Genomic DNA, 18,592 nt, shown 5'->3' on the forward strand with positions numbered 1-18,592 from the left:
CCTTACTGAAAATAATACAAATCCAATAGCAACTTACATGCTTAATTCATGCTGTGACACACCAGAGCAAAGCTAAATAAGTAGTTTAACAAAGAAAGTCATTTTGAGACATATTATGTCGATCTCAAATGTCAGTACTCTATACTTGACAGAGCAAAATAGTGAGAATCAAGCAAATAAATTTCTTCAGATTGTAAATTGATTAAACTTTTAACTTTGAGCTGCTCATCAAGCCTGTTGCGTTTTTTTAATATCGCTGTCATCGTATTTTGTGGATATATCAATGCTTCGAAACCTTCTTAGAGGTACCGAACCCAACCAGTTCATGCGGACATTAACCAAACCCTTCATTTGAGAAAAAAAAAAGTTTTTCATGACTTCCAAATATTCTAAAATACACATTTAGTCAAAACAGAAAAAAAGGAAATACAATTTCAAGATTTAGAATTTCATTTTATTTTATTGTTTAATGGCAGAAAGTACAATCACAACAGTTACATGACTACTAAGTGAACTAAATTTCCCAGAGCACTGATTGGCCAAGCAATGTCATGTGATCATCTGCAGTGGGGGTGGGGGTGTCATAATTAATTAAGGTGTTGAGTCTCGTGGGTCTTATCCTCCATGGCAAAGGCTATGTCGAACCCCTGACGCCAATTCGACAAACTGGGGGGGTTCAATCAAACCCAGGTTAAGAACCACCATTTGGTCTCAGCCAGCTGCCTATGAAAAGTGTGCTGTACCTCTAAGCAGTGAATTGGGTGTTACGCAACTCTGAATTTCATATTAACGATTCACATTAACTTCTCCATCTTTTCATGTTCACTCTCCTTGCATGGTGTGTTGCATGCTTGACAACTCCTTGTCCACATTGAGTGAAGGTGCTCCATGTCAGATGGATTGGATTGGATTTGCCTTTATTAGTCTCACAGTGGAGAAATTTACATTTCACAGCAGCAAAGTGATGAAAGGAATGAAAGTAGAAAAACAAAATACATGAGCTGCTGGAAAGGCAGCCACTCTCGCGGCGCCGTCTTGAACTCAAAAGAACAAATAAAAAACTAAATAACAAATAATATGACAGCACTAAGACAATATGACAAAAAAAAGACACAGAGAGTCATTTATTCTTCAGGACTTGCTGTACCCTCTTTGTGATGACATGAAGCAGTTCTAGATGAAAGATGGGTCATTTATGTGTCATCATAGAGCTAAGATTAGTCATAATAAATTCAATTTCAAATAGATTATTTAGCAGAATTTGGTTAGTTGGAAATTGTAATATCTCCCAATAAGCCTGCACCATGTCGTGGCTTTTTAGTACCATCTCAATGGAAGTCTGACGTCATCAAAATATGCAGATCAATGACATACTGTACCCATGAGGTTTTCCTCAAAACTACACATCAAACAGCAAAAACAATTGTCAGCACAAAATTGCATGAATGTGGGAAAACCAAGATGAATGTTTCGGTGTTTAAGAGGAAAACAAATTTATTTTACAAAGGGCGATTCAAAAACAATCTCCAGGCATTATCACAATGACCTAGCTAAACCATTTCAGTTTTTTTTTCCTCAGGTCTTTTCATGATCATGTCTTCTAGCGCCGAAGAGGCTAATGAGGTTTCCCTGATACTGGAAAGAGGAGAACAAAGATGTCTCTATGAGACAAACACAAGATTGCATAGAGGAGTCCTTTGTGTTCAACGTGTATGTCTTAGAAAGGGAGGTAGGGTAAGGAAAAAAAGAATTTTCCGCTTATTTTATGCATGCATATAAGTGGGTAGACGACAGAGACTTTATTAAGTTGAATGTCTTTTAAAAAGAGTGGGGGGCAACGCATATCCTTGACCCTGTCACGTTTGACAGATCATCTGATACCCAGTTGAGCGCCCAACATGTAAGAATGCACTAATATTTGTCCAATCCATCAGGCTGCTTCAGCTACACTGAAGTATGTCAAAGGCCGTTTTCATAGAATGGAAGAAACAACAGCGAGGGATGAAAACAAATCATCAACTGCATAAACAAACTCCATGAAAGGGCAATACGACTTTTGCAACAATGTAACAACGATATGATATGTCAACATTTCATTTGTCATGCAATCTATTTTTATCCTATAAGACAAACAGAAGGATACCGCGGCCTCTCCAAAGGCTTGAGTGCCCTCATTTGTCTCCAGCTACTCAACTATTTAGGCCAAGCTGGTCCTTAATTTCCGCTGATCAGCAACCTGCTTTTTAAAAACCACAATCAAGCCCAATAAGAGAAGCCAAGACCCAATGGGGAAACAAAGCATTAAAATGTTCGTCTATTTCACCCCTCAAACTGATCCAAACTGTTATTGAAGTATTTTCAATATCAACAAAAATTGTTCAACATGAAAATGATGCTTTCTTATGTTTTGACTGTAAATGATTGATGTTTCCCATGCAATGGAAGCAGCTCATTAGTCGAACCCCCATCCAGTGACATGGTAAAGCATTTACAGTCCTTTCTTTGCATGACAAACTCATGACAGAAGGGTTATTCCGTTCATAGCCCGTGTCTCGGGAAAACCATATAATGCTCTCACAGCTCCCATAATGTCTACATGTCAAAGAGAAAACAACCACCGTTGACGTTTCTAACGGGTGCGTAGAATCATGCCTATATAATTAGCCACGTCAAACATATGCTTTGCCTTTTTATCTCCATTTTAGTTTTAACAGTGCAGTCATGGTGTATTTTGGGAATCACAGCATAGGGGGAAAAACCTTCTGAGTAACCCAGATATGAGCATGCACAGCTGCAGAGGCAGGCATGTGGAAAACAGGCTTTTATCCATCTGTGCTGGGGGGATGTGGGGGGTGGTCAAAGACTATGTGTCATATGACCTCAGAAGCACAGTCTTTGACTTTTCCAAGGACATTAAGTGGATAAGATGATTTTTTGTTGCTGTCTGGAAGTCTGAGCTGAGGTGGTCAACCGAAAAACTGAAAAGACTGACGGAAAGTTGGTGGCTGATGTTTCTGCGATAGCGAACAACCGGAGAGTTACGGAAAACACAAATGCAACCGCAGATGATGTTCAGTCAATAAGATGTCTTGCTTTCTTTATGTTATTATTTTGATGAGTTAAATCAGTTATATTTTGTGAGGCCAAGAAAACTATGCCTGAACTGAAAGACCAAATTGATTGCCGCACAGCATGAATGCCAAAGTCATTTTCAACAAAGTTCAACAATGACTTAAACAACTATGCCATTAGGCTAACAAAACAAAGAAATAAACCGAGGACGACAACACATCAGAGCATAGCATTGCAATCCGTAAATGCCATGCAAATAAATAAGCAGCCAACATCCTGTGAAGAATAACATCAAAGCAATCTGATTGGAGTATGGGTAAACACTTTGAAGCGATGCCATGACATATCCGTTGTATCAAGGCATTTCTATCATTTTACAGTGACAGAAGCGTTTGTGGAGATGACAAGATGTCGCCGACGAGAGTGGCAGCCTCGGTTACGTACTCCCCATTATTGTCCTTGTGATACTAGTACTATCTTCTATCAAAAACAAATTCCCTGTGTGTTCTACACACTTGGCCAATAAAGATGTTTCTGATTCTGCATTCAAAACAAATAAGCTTCATACAGTTGTTGGTTCAATCTAGAGTACAAAAGTGTTGAGCGATAGCATTGCTGTAAACATTCATTGCCACTGACAGCTACAGTATAGTTGCCCTATAGTCATAGACTGGACCACGTGCGCACTGCATAAAAACTGGCTGTCACATAGAGACGAATGATTGGGGGGTGGAAAATGCCTCGCAGCGGTCAACTTTACATCATCTGCAAGTAGAGATCATGTGGCAGTTCATTCTAAATGTACTTGAGTGAACTCCAGTGAATGTATTATGCGTTCGCTATGTAGACTATGCACCTCTCCTGCGCCGAATTTAAAGAGAAAGAGGGGAGGCGCTTTGATTGGCATGGAATCAAGGCAGCTATATTCACTCCCACAGTGCCACCAACACCCATGTCGAACATCAACAACAATACCAAAAGCAAGAAGACTCCACCCATGCACACAATTAGACAAGAATTTGCACGAGACTTGGGTTGGGCATGAAAATTGGGTCCTATAATGTTAACTGGGAGGGGTGGCAGTGAATGCGTCACAAAAACAAGATAAATGTATTGCCGTGACTTCTTAAATTCACATAGCGTTCAACCAAAATTTTGATGAAAACTGCCTAACATCAGATAATCGGTCAGGAGTGAACTGTTGCACTGTGGGCATGATTAGGACCTTTGCTTAAACTACGATGGAAAACACCTCTATTCCATGCTAGCCAACAAGTGGGTATAAAATGAGGAAACAGAAACGGAGCTAAATGAAATTCTGAGAGGATTTAAAAGTGACATAGAATTCAGGACATTTCTGGTACAGGTACGCTGATCACCACTTTTTGATTTTTTTTTTTTTTGTTAATTGATTCCTAAAAAAATAAAACTTAAAATGCATAACTGAGTTAATACTCCATATTTAAGCACCACTTCAAATGTAGCAACTTTGGCTAATAACTTTGACGCAGAAACACATGGGAGAATATTTTGGGCAAATGTAACGGTGTTTCTTCTGCATGAAAGCAGGCATTGCACAAGAAACAACGTTTTACTGCAAAGCTCACATTTCACCAGTCATTATGGGTTCTAACCTCACCAGTGGTCAAGACCTTTGGGAAGTGACTGAAAGAATGAAATTGTGGGTCCAAGCAGCTGACAGGAGTTTCCTCTTGTGAGGTGGGTGGGCTTGCGTTTAGACATCTGGATTCAAGCTCCTTCAGTTTCCATCCAGAGGATTACCAAAGTGGTTTGGGCATCTGATTGGGATGCCTTCTTACATGGTGCTAATGCTGGAACATTAAGACAAGTTCTGCTTGGTTTGAGCGGCACAGAGTAGCGTTCCAGGAAATGAAATTGATATCAAACCATTTCACCACTTTCTTCCTTGAGGTGCGGAACACTCCCATCTTTACTTTTGGGCTACAGTGACATTATACCCATGTTTTAAACTTGCCGATTTGCGCAAACCCCACATGGAATGTGGAACCGGCAATCATTTGCTGTGCCTGTGAACATGAACAGTGAGAACATGCCAAAAACCGTAGCCAACCTTTCAAAAATTCCCCTCAAAAGCCAACACTGTCAACCCATGTCTGAAAAATCCACAAAATTTCTGCTCTTGAGACCAGCATTTTAAGAACATAATATTTATCTGCCCTTGTTGTTAACACACTTTTATAAATAAATACATCCTTAACTAAATAAATAATTAAATGTGTTGTGTTTGTATGGCTCCTTTCCAGGGATTACTTTAACACCCAAAACAAAAAGAAAATTATCGTGTTCATGCAACTCAAATGACCACAAAACCAGATTTGAATTTGACAAATAAACTTACTCAAAGTCAAAGTGATAAAATCTTGCCATTCATATAAAAGCTTAAAAGTCAAACACCTGAGGGTGAAATTTATATTTGTATTCTTAAATGTTTTTTTTGTTACCTTGAGAGGCTGCACTGTAGCTTGGAGTTCTCCACAAAATAACAACTTCTACTCATCTGCAAAAAAATGTGCAACTATAAATCTGCACTATAGAAGTTTTACCATAATATTTGCAACATCTTCACATGCTACTTGTGAAGATGGATTGCATGATTTACAGGTACTCTATGCTTAGCTGAGGCACGCAAGCCTCAGCCTTTGGAAGAGTTCTTTTATTGTGATTCTCAATGAACAAGAGTCCCTTTGAGGGAAAATGGGGCAAGGCCAAATTCTCTCTTGAATTACTGAAAAGGGACCGGCAAAGAATTTCCTCAATAGATGTTGTTCTTTGTACTCTCTGGGGACGCTGGACAGTGTGTAATATGCTCGATAAAGAGAATTAATTATCTCCCGAAAAGCCATCACGGCACTGTTATTGTAGGTACACATCACAGTGTCATTTGCACTGCACAATTCAGACTGTTTCAGTAAACAGTGATTTTTAGATTTGGAGCTTTCTGTTTTTGTCATTGTGAAACACAAGCTCGGTGTTGCACTCTGATTCTGTATCCGCACCATAGAATGACGATTAAAGGACAACCGACACCACTTTTTTGTTTCCTAACTGACATCAGAAAAACGTTTTATAGCATCTAAAATACCCAAAACTTGCGGGATTATATTTTTAGTCAAATGGAAAACACAGATAAAAATGACTTAAAGTGTCCAAAAACTACTTCAATTGAACCCGGCCGGAAGTGGCCAATTTCAGAAGGTCGCGCCCCCTTGTTTGTGATGTCACGCCAAGACATCTTTCCTTGGTCGAGTCCCAGACAAAGGCAGAAGATGGCGCCAAAGCTCCGTTGCAAATGGGCTAGTTTGTCTCCATGGAATTTGTGTCAGCGAATATCAAATACTGTATTTTTCGGATTATAAATCGCAGTTTTTTTCATAGCTTGGTCGGGGGTGCGATTTATAAATCGGAGCAACTTATGTATGTTTTATTACTGTATATCATTTCACATGTTATTTTCACATTAAACCGCAAGAGCGCAGAGAAGAGGAAGTGGCGCCTTGTCTACCTGCCGAGTTGGGGGAGTTATTTAAAAGTGACACCGAGGATGAAGATTTCCTTGGATTTAGTGATTTGGAGTAAAACCTGATATTTTGGTAAACTTGTTAGCATGTTCTTTGTGCTAGAGTTATTGAATAACTCTTGTAAAAGACTGTTCTGGGTTACCAAAAAGGAGGTGTGTCTATCGGAGTTGAGTAGAGCGAGAGCTGTGGTGTTATGTTGGAAAAAAAAGAAGTGAAACGGAGCCTGATATTCTCTATTTTATTTTAATTTAATTAATTTATTTTAAATTGTTTTTCAAGATGACATGTATGTTGTTTGGTGTTGGATTTTATCAAATAATTTTTCCCCAAAAATGCGACTTATCCTCCAGTGCGACCTATATATGTTTTTTTCTTCTTAATTGTGCATTTTTTGGCTGGTGCAACCTATAATCCGGAGCGACGTATAATCCTAAAAATACGGTAGTTGTCTTGGTGCAACACACAATGATTCATTATCGCGTTATTTATGTGTTTTCCTTCTAATTTCGCCATCAACAAGAATCTACACGAAATTTTCAGACCAAACAAAGTACCGCAAAATGCATTGTGTGTCCTTTCTCGGTCAGGGGCGTTCCTTCCGTGACGTGACGTCAGGAATCGTCACCAACTCAAAAACAAGACTTAAAAAAACAGTACAGCAAAATACATTGACGTGATGAAAGACGCTATAATGCGTCTTTTTTACGGTCAGGAGGCGGTCCTTTTCTGACGTCACGTGAGGACTCGTCACCAACTCAAAAACAAGACTTCCTGAATATTCAGCGCGAGTCTTAAAAGGTAAAATATAGCTATATGGGGTGCAATCTTTGTAAAATGTGCTCAGTCGAAGTCATTTGAAGCGATTTTACAAATTATGGACACAACTTGTCCGGGGGCGTCAGTTGTCCTTTAAAATGGATATCAAGTATGAGCAGCATACAAGTCATTTCCCAGACCTAAATGTCACATTATAAGGCGGAAAACGCTTCCAAACACTGAATATTTCATTCAATTGTCCAAAAATGAATCCACCCTGTCATCAAATAAAATGAATATTCAGCGCAAGTCTTAAAACGTAAAATATAGCTATATGCGGTGGAATCTTTGTAAAATACGCTCAGTTGAAGTCATTTGAAGCGATTTTACAAATTATGGACACAACTTGTCCGGAGACGTCGGTTGTCCTTTAAGGATTTCTACTTTAACCTACAAAGATTGCAAAAACATGAAACACATGCATTCGTGTAAACACACATCATTTCCTCATGATAATAATACAAGTGACACGAAAAGACCAACATTCCTAAAAGGAATCAAACTGCATTGTAGTTCAATTGGCACAGAGTTGAATATCTCAAAAACTGGCTAGAATGAAGAAAAGAGTATATAATACATTTCTACACAAATCAGATTGTTTGATGAACTCACTTTATTTCAATCATTATTTATTAGATTTAAATATATGGTACATAAAACTTTTTTTCTTCAGGACGAGATGTACAGTGAGACCTCAACTTACAAACACCTTATCTTACAAACTTTTCGTCTTACAAACTTCAAATTTCTGAAAATTAAACCTTATAATAACCACTATTTTCATAATACACACCCACCACGGCTGGCGGAGTGATCTTCGGCGGAAGCACACGACCAAACAGCACCAGAGGTTAAGTTATCAACAGTCCTTATGGAAGGTGACTCTCCTTCCATAAGCCATCAACGACCATCAAAAAGGTAAATAAAACTTTCTTTTACAGCACAGTTTATTTCTTTAATTACAGTCCTCGTGTAATGTGCCTCTATTTCCAAACAGCAATTCATCTTCCATCACAAATGTAAATAAAGTGACTTTATGATACAATCCAGTGTATTTCTTTCATTACAATACAATAGCACATGTATTATACATAGAATAAGGTATGTTGTGTGTAGTTTTAAGGCTTATTTAGTTAAAAACTATATTTTATGGAAACCCGGGAACGGATTATTCTCATTTTAATGGTTTCCTATGGGAATTTTGTTTTTGAGATACACACTTTTCGCCTTACACACTCTGTCTGGGAACCAATTAAGTTCGTAAGTTGAGGTCTCACTGTATTGTATTGTACTTCAACATGAAATTTGGCAAATTAAGTTATTAAAAATGCACGGTTTGGGATTTTGAAAACGTGGAAACAGTCTATATACAAATCAGAATCAGAATCAGAATCAGAATCATCTTTATTGCCAAGTATGTAGAACACACAAGGAATTTGTTTCCGGTAGAACACGCTGCACTAGTATCGTCGTCAAAAAAACTGCTAAGTGGCACTATACAGTTCCATTTTGGCTACTGTTGAAGAGTTCAAATAGTTAATGGCTTGGGGGAAGAAGCTGTTTAAATGTCTGCTGGATTTGGTGCTGATTAGGCTTTATACTTTTCTGGGTGACGGTTTTTCGTACAAGTGATACATCCATCCAACAATTTTCAATACCGCTTATTCCTCATTAGTTTGTGTGGGGGGGGGCTGCTAGAGCCAATCCCAGCCGTCATCGGACACTGCGGGAGATACCCTGAATTGGTTGCCAGCCAATCGCAGGGCACGTAGAGACAAACAACAGCCACTCTCACACTCATACCTAGGGACAATTTGGAGTGTTCAATCAGCCTGCCATGCATGTTTTTGGAATGTGGGAGTTATACAGTACTGTACAGAACGGTATTCGTATTTGTAATTGAGTGATGCTTTCATGCACCATCAGGGGGCGCCTGTGTACCAATAGTGGAGCTCGTGTGAGCATGAGAGAATCACTGCAACTGTGCATGGAACATTTAAGTGCACAAATTAAGGTATGTAATACCACAATACATTTAGATATCAAACACGCTTAACATTAAAAAAAGAACATGGCTTGTCACACTGGACTGTATCACGGGGGATGTGCTGCTTTAAAAAGAAAAAAAGCAGTTTCTAAGTCTCTACGATCACAAATAACTGCTTACTTGAGACAAAACAGTGTGCGTCACTCCATGTAGGTATGGGGAAAAACAAACATTTCTATTTCCCAGGATCTAAATTCCCCCAAACGTGACACACTGACGCCTTCAATCAGAGCAAACTTTTTGAAGAACCGACTTGAATTTTAGGGAACTTCATGCATCTAAGTATAGATGGATGGGTGTAGAGATTCATTCATTTTATTTTGAGGACAGGCCTTTTTATGATTATTTTTTAAAATATATTATAGAACTATAGTTGACTATTAATTGGCTTGAAGAACACGCATTTCACCTCCAACGTAGAAAGACAAACACAGCAGAGATGCGATGTTGAGCCACTTCGCTCCACTTGATCAGTAAACATGACCGTTACCAAATATGGACACGCGGAGACCACTTTTTTTAAAACCCACCTTGAAACTTTTTCACAACACCTCAATTAAAACATTACCACATTTTGTTGCAACTAAAGCCTTTTTAGCTAACGTGAAGCCTCGCGAGTCGTAATGAACTTCGCCTTTAGAGTGTGTTTTGTTTTTGTTTGTTATTGTTTTACCTCGGAGTGGTTCCTCGAGCTCATGGTAGCTGACATTTTGAGATGTTAGTCCATTCAAGTTCGTCGGATACCTGTGTTTCGCAATAACATCCCACTCATGTCTTTGCAAGGAAAATTGACAAAAAAGACCAGTGTGAGCGTGCGACTGCGCGCGAACGTGAGAAAGAGAGAGAGAGAGAGAGAGAGAGAGAGAGAGAGAGAGAGAGAGAGAGAGAGAGAGAGAGAGAGAGAGAGAGAGAGAGAGAGAGAGAGAGAGAGAGAGAGAGAGAGAGAGAGAGAGAGAGAGAGAGAGAGAGAGAGAGAGAGAGAGAGAGAGAGAGAGAGAGAGAGAGAGAGAGAGAGAGAGAGAGAGAGAGAGAGAGAGAGAGAGAGAGAGAGAGAGAGAGAGAGAGAGAGAGAGAGAGAGAGAGAGAGAGAGAGAGAGAGAGAGAGAGAGAGAAACGAAGCTCTCCAGTCGCCTCTTTGTAGGCCGGACTTGTTGTCATGGAAACGGGTTGTTTACCCCCACTTTTTGTCTTGATTTGGCCCCGGCGTCTTGCTCCTCCCTCCTGCAGGCATTAATACTCGCGAGCTCTTCTTGTTTATTGTCCCGCTGAATGGAGGACAGATTTCTGATTGAATATTCACGAATGAAGAGCTTCACGCATGAATGTTGGCCAGCAGGCAGCAAGAAAAATGTCACGAGGAGTTCCTCATGTCCGCTTACAAATGTAGTCTTTCATAAACACTTGAATGTCTCTGAAATCATCTGTGGCCTTCAAGTTATTAATTAAGACACTTGTAAACTTAAAAAGTGTGGGGAGGGGGGTGCATCGAAATCAGATTTTCTTCGTAAATTCAACACATGAAAAAATCATGTATTAAAAACTGTAAAAAGTAAAGAAAACATTAAAGCCTAAGTATCACTTCTTTTTAATTTAAAAATATGCGAATATGTGAATCACTTCTTTTTAATTGCGCACAAGATGAACCGTGCATGACGTGTTAATGGGCCACATTTTGACTGTTGAGCAGACGAAATTTCCCACAACACTGATTGGACAAGCAATGTCATGTGATCATCTGCCGCCAGAGATGGCCAGGCAGGTGTCATAACCAATTAACACGTATTTAGCAGATGCTTCATCGAACCCCTGAGACGGATTCATTGTACGCCTGGGGAACCCAGATTAAGAACCACTAGTTTGAACCCTCAAAAACAGTGTTATTTTTCTTTGCAAACAACCCGTTGCCACAGTGATAGCATAAAAGAGCTACAAAGCTTTCAAGAAGTTTTCATCTTCAATTTTAGCAGATGCTTCCAAAAGATAGATTTGGTGGGATGTCTTGGACTCTTACACATCTCCTGCTAACAACTAGTTGTCCACAGTGAGACTGAAATTGTCATGTCCTGTAAACATCAATTGCGACGAAGAAGTACATGACAGCACTACTAAGCGTTCACGACACAAAATATGAATACATGAGACTGTCTTGGCGTCATTCTGATTTGCATGATCTGTCACGGTGCCTCTCGTCCATAAAAGTTGCTCCACTCATCCTCTCTGGGAGTTTTTTTTTATCATGTGACAGGGTTGGATGGGAACAGGGGAAGTCACAAAATGCAGACATCCGTTATGGCAGTGTGTAAGATCAAGTCAGCAGGAAGCCTCGCAACTTCGTCTTAAAACGATTGTCCTTCCTGAACCCTTGGAATGTCCGCACACAAAAGATGCTGAAGGGAAGCACTTTGAGCATTTGTGCCTTATCCTACATAGCCAGTCTCAAGTTTATACTGCCAGTCTGCTTTTTGTCCTTCTTCTAGGTCACAGTTTGCCCATTCCTTTTGCCGCCATTCAAATCTTGTACACAAATAAACATGACTGCAATGGTATCACTAGACCCAACTAAATGCAGTGGTGGCCCATCAGGGGCTGCAAGGCCGTATGTGCTGGCCTAAAATATCTGAATCACAGACCAATATTTATTATATTTTGTCCATGAACATTTATTAAATAATTCCAAATTGTCTTTCAGCTTCCTTTCATTGCTTTTCTCCTGTTGTGCAGCTTCCAGATGTGTGTTTTCGTATATAAGCATTTATAATAATAATAATAATAATAATAATAATAATAATAATAATAATAATACATTTCATTTATAACCAATCACATTTCAGCAATCATTTGTTACCAGGGTCAGAAATCTACCGGGACGCCTTCACAATCAGTTCTGCGGGCTCGGGAGCATAACAATGTAGATTAAACTGTTTCTTTAACCAATCAGAGTTTGAGTTGGCAAACCAAAGCCAGCTATAGCCAAGCATCGCTAGTCGAACAAGCAAATACATTTTGCTCATATCATTACGGTCACATGATTGGCTAGTCACAAGCCAATCATAGTATCACTAGCCGCTAGTGATGAGAGCATACTGGCCAGAGCTAGCACATTGTATATGTAGTGAGCTACATTTTTGTGTTGATTTAATAGCAGTTTTGTCAACCCACAATGGCTAAAGGAGGAGAAGAAATTGCTTTGGTTGCAGATTTACAGTTAAAGCGATTTTCAAGATAGACTTTTCAAAAATATGTAGCTGGAGATCATGAAGAAAGGTTGGACAGCTCCAAAGATAGCAAAAATAGCAAATAATATTGCAATTGTATGAGTTTATCATGAATCCACACGTTCATAGTAAAAAAAAATCGATCAGTTTAATGAGAGTATTTCTTAAGTTTCTTCAAGTCAGAAGTTATTTCCTGGCCAATGGCATCATCTAGTGGACGTGTAGTAAATCACACCACACTCGCAGCTGTGGATTGATTCAGACGTAGCGCTACTGAAGGCTGAGTAAATGGCACTCATGATTAGCCTCCTGGACACAACTAGTATATATGACCGAAATGCCGTCTTTCGGTTTTGCATCAAGAGTAACATGTAGTTGTCAAACAACTTTAATGATAACAGTCGAGATGTTTTTTTCTACTGTAGTGAAGAAATTTACTTCAGAGGGCAAAGAGCTAACTTGTTTCTATCACTTGAGTACTAGGAAAGTGAAAATGTCAGTCAGTGCAGAGTTTTGCCTCGAGTAACAACATGAAGGAAGCCTGTTGTTCAACCAGTCACATAAAAATGTTACAGTTGTTAAAAATATTTGTAAAACAATTGTTTATTAGTGTAAATTAATAATAGTAATAATAATACATTTAATGTCCAAGCGTCTTTCAGACCACCCTAGGACACTTTCAATTAAAAGAACAATACACAGAACAATAAAACCATAAATAAATGGATAAATAATAAAATAGCTGATTTAAACTATACCGTGAATGCAATTTTAAATAGATGGGTTGTGATGTCGGATTTGAACTATTATTACACAACAGGTAGTAGTGTATAATAAGAATTATGCAAACTGCTGTTAGCCGTTCAACGTCGGCCTCGTTTGAATTGAAATATTTTGTGAACCACGTCTGGGTTCCTTCAAACAACACCCCTTGGGAGAATATGTCAGGCGCATCCTCCAGTCAAGTATGTGAACATTATTTCACGTCAACACATGTAGCTGTTCAGATTTAAAGACTTAACATCCGTCATTTCCAAAGTGAGCTGAGTTAACAGGCAATGCTTGGACACCTGCTTAAGCCACCATCACATTTATTATGTCAAATAAAACCACTGAGCTCTACATGTTTGTTTAGGATTTAGCACCGTGCCAAAATCCTCAAACATCTAAAGGAGATTATTCCACATAGCTCTGGGGCTTTTGCCATCTACTCTCCAAAAATGCATCTGAGATTTTGTTGAAAAGGTGGAAATATTGAATGCTTTGGTGTAGCTGACTTTCTCAGACATCATATATGCAGCATGTGCCTTTTTACTTCCAAAGAAAAGTGCATATTAATGGTTGGACCACTGATCATAAACCACACTCACAATTAATTTCTCAACACTTTTCGGGTTTCTCTAGAGTCAAGCATCCAAAACAAATTCACCACAGAATTTAAAACGATATCATTACATTCTATTCGTAATCATCTGAAGATTCACAAGTAGCACAAAGCGGTGCAGAGGTGATTTTCTCCCACTATCAAGATGTCGTTGTCCAACAGTGATGCCAAAGCTGCCAAGCCAAAACAGTGTGCTGAAATGTTATACACTACTGTAGTCAGGTGGAAAAGTAAGTAAGTAACACACATTTGGGATGTTTTTATGTTGTTTGTGTCATTGTTTGTTCCGACGTGTTTACCAATGTACATTTTAGCTTAAAGGTGTGTTTTCGTAAATCTGTTGTTTTGTTGTGTATACATGGAATTTTATCTTCATAGTACTTTTAGTAAAGGTGATGTTTTTACAGTCGAGGGACTCGCTGAATCTGGCACGTTTATATTAATGTCTAACAATATGTATTGTTTCGGATGGATGGATAGGTGGTTGGATGGATGGATGGATGGATGGATGGATGGATGGATGGACGGATGGATAGATAGACGGCTGGATGGACGGCCGGATGGCCGGACAGACAGACAGGCAGGCAGACAGACAGACAAATTGCCAAGCGAACGTTCGTTTGGACAATTTGCACGGCAGCCAATCAGAAGCCCGTTTCATGCTTCGGACTATACCGTGACTGTAAAGTGTACTTGAGAGTTTTGAAAGCTGCTTAGAAAGAGGAGTCCACGTGGCTTTGAGCAGACAACGCAACAAACTTTTTTATTTCCTAACTGACATCAGAAAACGTTTTATAGCATCTAAAATACCCAAAACATGCAGGATTATATTTTTAGTCAAATGCAAAACACCAATAAAAATGACTTAAAGTGTCCAAAAACTACTTCAAATTGAACCGGAAGTGGCCAGTTTCAGAAGGTCCCGCCCCCTTGTTTGTGATGTCACGCCAAGACGTCTCGCCTTGCTCGAGTCCCAGGCAAAGGCAGAAGACAGCGCCAAAGCTCCGTTGGAAATGGGCTAGTTTGTCTCTATGGAATTTGTGTCAGCGAATATCAAATAGCTGTCTTGGTGCAACACACAATGATTCACCATCGCGTTATTTATGTGTTTTCCTTCTAATTTCGCCATCAACACGGATCAACACGAAGTTTTCAGACCAAACAAAGTACTGCAAAATGCATTGTGTGTCATTTCTCGGACAGGGGCGTTCCTTCCGTGACGTGACGTCAGGAATCGTCACCAACTCAAAAACAAGACTTCCTGAATATTCAGTGCGAGTCTTAAAACGTAAAATATAGCTATATGCAGTGGAATCTTTCATTTGAAGCGATTTTACAAATTATGGACACAACTTGTCCGGTGGCGTCAGTTATCCTTTAAAATGGATATCAAGTATGAGCAGCTTCCCATACAAGTCATTTCCCAGACCTAAAGGGCACATTATAAGACGGAAAACGCAAACACTGAATATTTCGTTCAATTGTCCAAAAACTGAATCCACCCTGTCATCAAATAAAATGAATATTCAGTGCAAGTCTTGAAACGTAAAATATAGCTATATGCGGTGGAATCTTTGTATTGTTGAGATACACGATAGGGAGTGTAACGCTTTCAAAAGAAAGAGAGGGAAAAAAAACATTCATCTTTTTAAGCACGGGTTGCTTGCATTGAGATATTTCATAGACTGAAGCGCCCCCTGTAGGCAAATTATTGTAAATGCAGCCTTGAACTAGAAATTTCTCCAATGCATTAAATGTCACATTTCGTGGTGGGAAGACAAATACAACATAGGCGTGTGCGATATTATGAATGACAACTTTTGTCGTTTCAACCATGAACAATATAGAACAAATGAAGACATCTTGAACTTTCTTTTGACGAACACGCAATCCCGGATGGCTCACAAAAGTTGGTGAAAAGTGTCAACTTTTCTGGTTGATATTGACATTTACAGCATCAAGTGAAGAAACGATCAAGCCTTACCTGCTTGTTTGCGTGGTTGACGTGTTTACTCAGTGATCCATTCTCAGGCACACTGTCGCTCTTTTTCGAGTGTGCAGTCCCAACACTTTTTTTCCTCCTGCGGAAAAAAATCGTCTCCTCCGTGGAACTGCATAGAAGACGTTAGAGAAAAAAAAGTGAAATGGACAGGAAATGGTGACGCAACGTTGTGTGGATCACTTATCTGGATGAAAAGATGCGAATGGTGATTACTGCTTACATATTTGCCCATGGATCCGCTAATTAGATGTCCCGCTCGAGTCCAGTGGGATGAAACGAGCTTTTGATTTGAGCTTGGTGTGCTTTTTCCAAGAGTTGATTTTTTTTCCAGTTTAACAAGCAGCCCAGCAACACCGCGCTGCTGATTTTGGTCTTGCATTGTTTACTTAAGTTTAAACTTTAATTCCTGTAACCTTCTTAGAACTAGACGACATTCAGATCATATTTTGGGGCATATTTATAAGTCAATACTGTATATGCACATGAGGCCAGGGATCTGGAGAGTAAACCCCAAGAGTGGTTTCCTGGAAGCTGAAGCCAAATGTGTTGTAGCAACGAGTGCTGAGTGAACAGTGTCATTACTCATCAAATTTTGTCTTGAGTGCTGAGCGTTGCGATCATTTGACCACTTGGCGACAAACCATTGCATTGAAAAACCTGAAACTATGATGGACAAACTTCACCAATAATTTTCAACTTCTGGGTTAAAACTACCCCAAATTGGGTCAAATGCAAACCTAATGCTTGTGTCCTTGCACACTAGGATGATTATTTCAACCAGCGTATTTTGTCAAAATATTTACCCATAAATTGGGTTAAAATGAGCGGTACTGATGAATTAAAAGCTACAAGATTTTTGAAGAAAAAAAACATTCCATGGTCAGAAATCACAGCATCGAGTCACAGAGGCCCTTCTTGATTGCATAATTAAATATAGTGTCTATAAACCAGAGTTTTTACTATACGTAATTGAATGGACATTTTGCCGCCCCAAGCTAAATATGTCCTTCTTGACCACTAGGGGGCAATAGAATACAAACATACAGTTTTGCTGGTCTGAACTCCTTTAAACTCCTGTAATGTCATTCTTCACAGAGGACAAAGAATAAATGACTATCTAAAAAAAAAACACTGCTACTAACACCGCTACATCTATGTTATTCCAGGGATGGGCAATTTAAAGACTGCTTGGGGTCACACTTTATCATCGGGTCTGCTGGGGCGGGTCACAGGACAAGCTTCGTAACCTGAAGAACAGTTTGACAAAAATGCTATTTTAAATAAGGAGAAATATGCACATGAATGCAAAACCCGTGCCCTCAAAATACTATAGTAAAATTTGATGACACATTTTCAATACATTTGGAAAATATTGACAGCCAAGCAAACAACAAATTAAGCTTACACTCTAATTTGTTTTGTCAGCGCAGAGGGCGATCTTGCATGAAATTTGCCATTCAATGACACCACACTCCTGCTGAAAAAGAAACCAATACAGTATTCAGGTTTTTTTTGTACATTCATTCATCCATCCATTTTCCGTACCGCTTATTCCTCATTAGCAGGGGTTGCTGGAGCCTATCCCAGCTTTCTCTGGGCACGAGGCGGGGGACACCCTGAATTGGTTGCCAGCCAATCGCAGGGCACAAAAAGACGTACAACAGTCACTCTCACACCCAGGGACCATTTGGAGTGTTCAATCTGCCTGCCATGTATGCTTCCTGGAATGTGGGAGGAAACTGGAGGACCCGGAGAAAACCCACGCGGGCCCTGGTAGAACATGCAAACTACACATAAGGAGGCCGGAGCGGGGTGCGAACCGGCGACCTCTGCACTGTGAAGCTGATGTGCTAACCACTCAACTATCAGGCCTCCATTTATTTATTTTTTGTACATTTTCTATGATTGAGGTATTCTGTGTCTTGCAGGCAAAATTTCAAATCTGAAAAAAAGATAAATTCGGCCCATTCGGTAATACTGTAGAGGGCAAAAACCCAGTTTAAGGGCAAATAAGACGTGTCAGCCATCTAGTGGTGATTGGTGATATTGCAACATAAAACGATTTGTTCCCTCCAATATATTATCATACAGTAAAGTCTCGTTATATCGATATCGGATATATCGATAGTCCCGGTTATATCGATACTATTTCTATGCACGCACGGAGAAAATTACATGCAAACAGGGTCGGATATATCGATAGTCCCGGTTATATCGATATTTTTTCGGACTCCCTTGAATATCGATATAACGAGACTTTACTGTATTTTGGAGTCACCCTATTTCATGTGGAAAAGTGTAATAATTATCACAAATAAAGTTCTGGGTGGGGCATATCAAAGGGGCACTCAGTCACATGCAGCTTGCTGGTGTCCCATCCCTGTGCTATTCATTATTAGCCCTTCTATGACGGTTACACAAGATATGAGATTCAAACCGGGAACCTTCAAACAGCCACACTAACTAATCACTGGATGCGACTAGGGACTGGATGTT

The 18,592-nt window shown here is 39.5% G+C and overlaps 1 protein-coding gene across 2 annotated transcripts in view; it reads right to left on the reverse strand.

Annotated features, from left to right (window-relative positions):
• dennd2b (DENN domain containing 2B) overlaps nucleotides 1–16,220 on the reverse strand; it is a 53,864-nt gene extending 37,644 nt beyond the window's left edge. The window contains exon 1 of one of the 2 annotated variants that reach the window (XM_088992425.1): nucleotides 16,079–16,220. The gene's annotated coding sequence lies outside the window, so the exon portion shown is untranslated. Of the gene's footprint in view, nucleotides 1–10,168; nucleotides 10,336–16,078 lie in introns of those variants that run through there. The other variant, XM_088992423.1, reaches the window with a different exon arrangement.
• Between the last annotated feature and the right edge of the window lie 2,372 nt (nucleotides 16,221–18,592).

The sequence above is a fragment of the Hippocampus bargibanti genome, linkage group LG03, assembly GCF_051943395.1.
Source record: "Hippocampus bargibanti isolate YZ-2025 linkage group LG03, ASM5194339v1, whole genome shotgun sequence".
Taxonomy (NCBI): Eukaryota; Metazoa; Chordata; class Actinopteri; order Syngnathiformes; family Syngnathidae; genus Hippocampus; species Hippocampus bargibanti.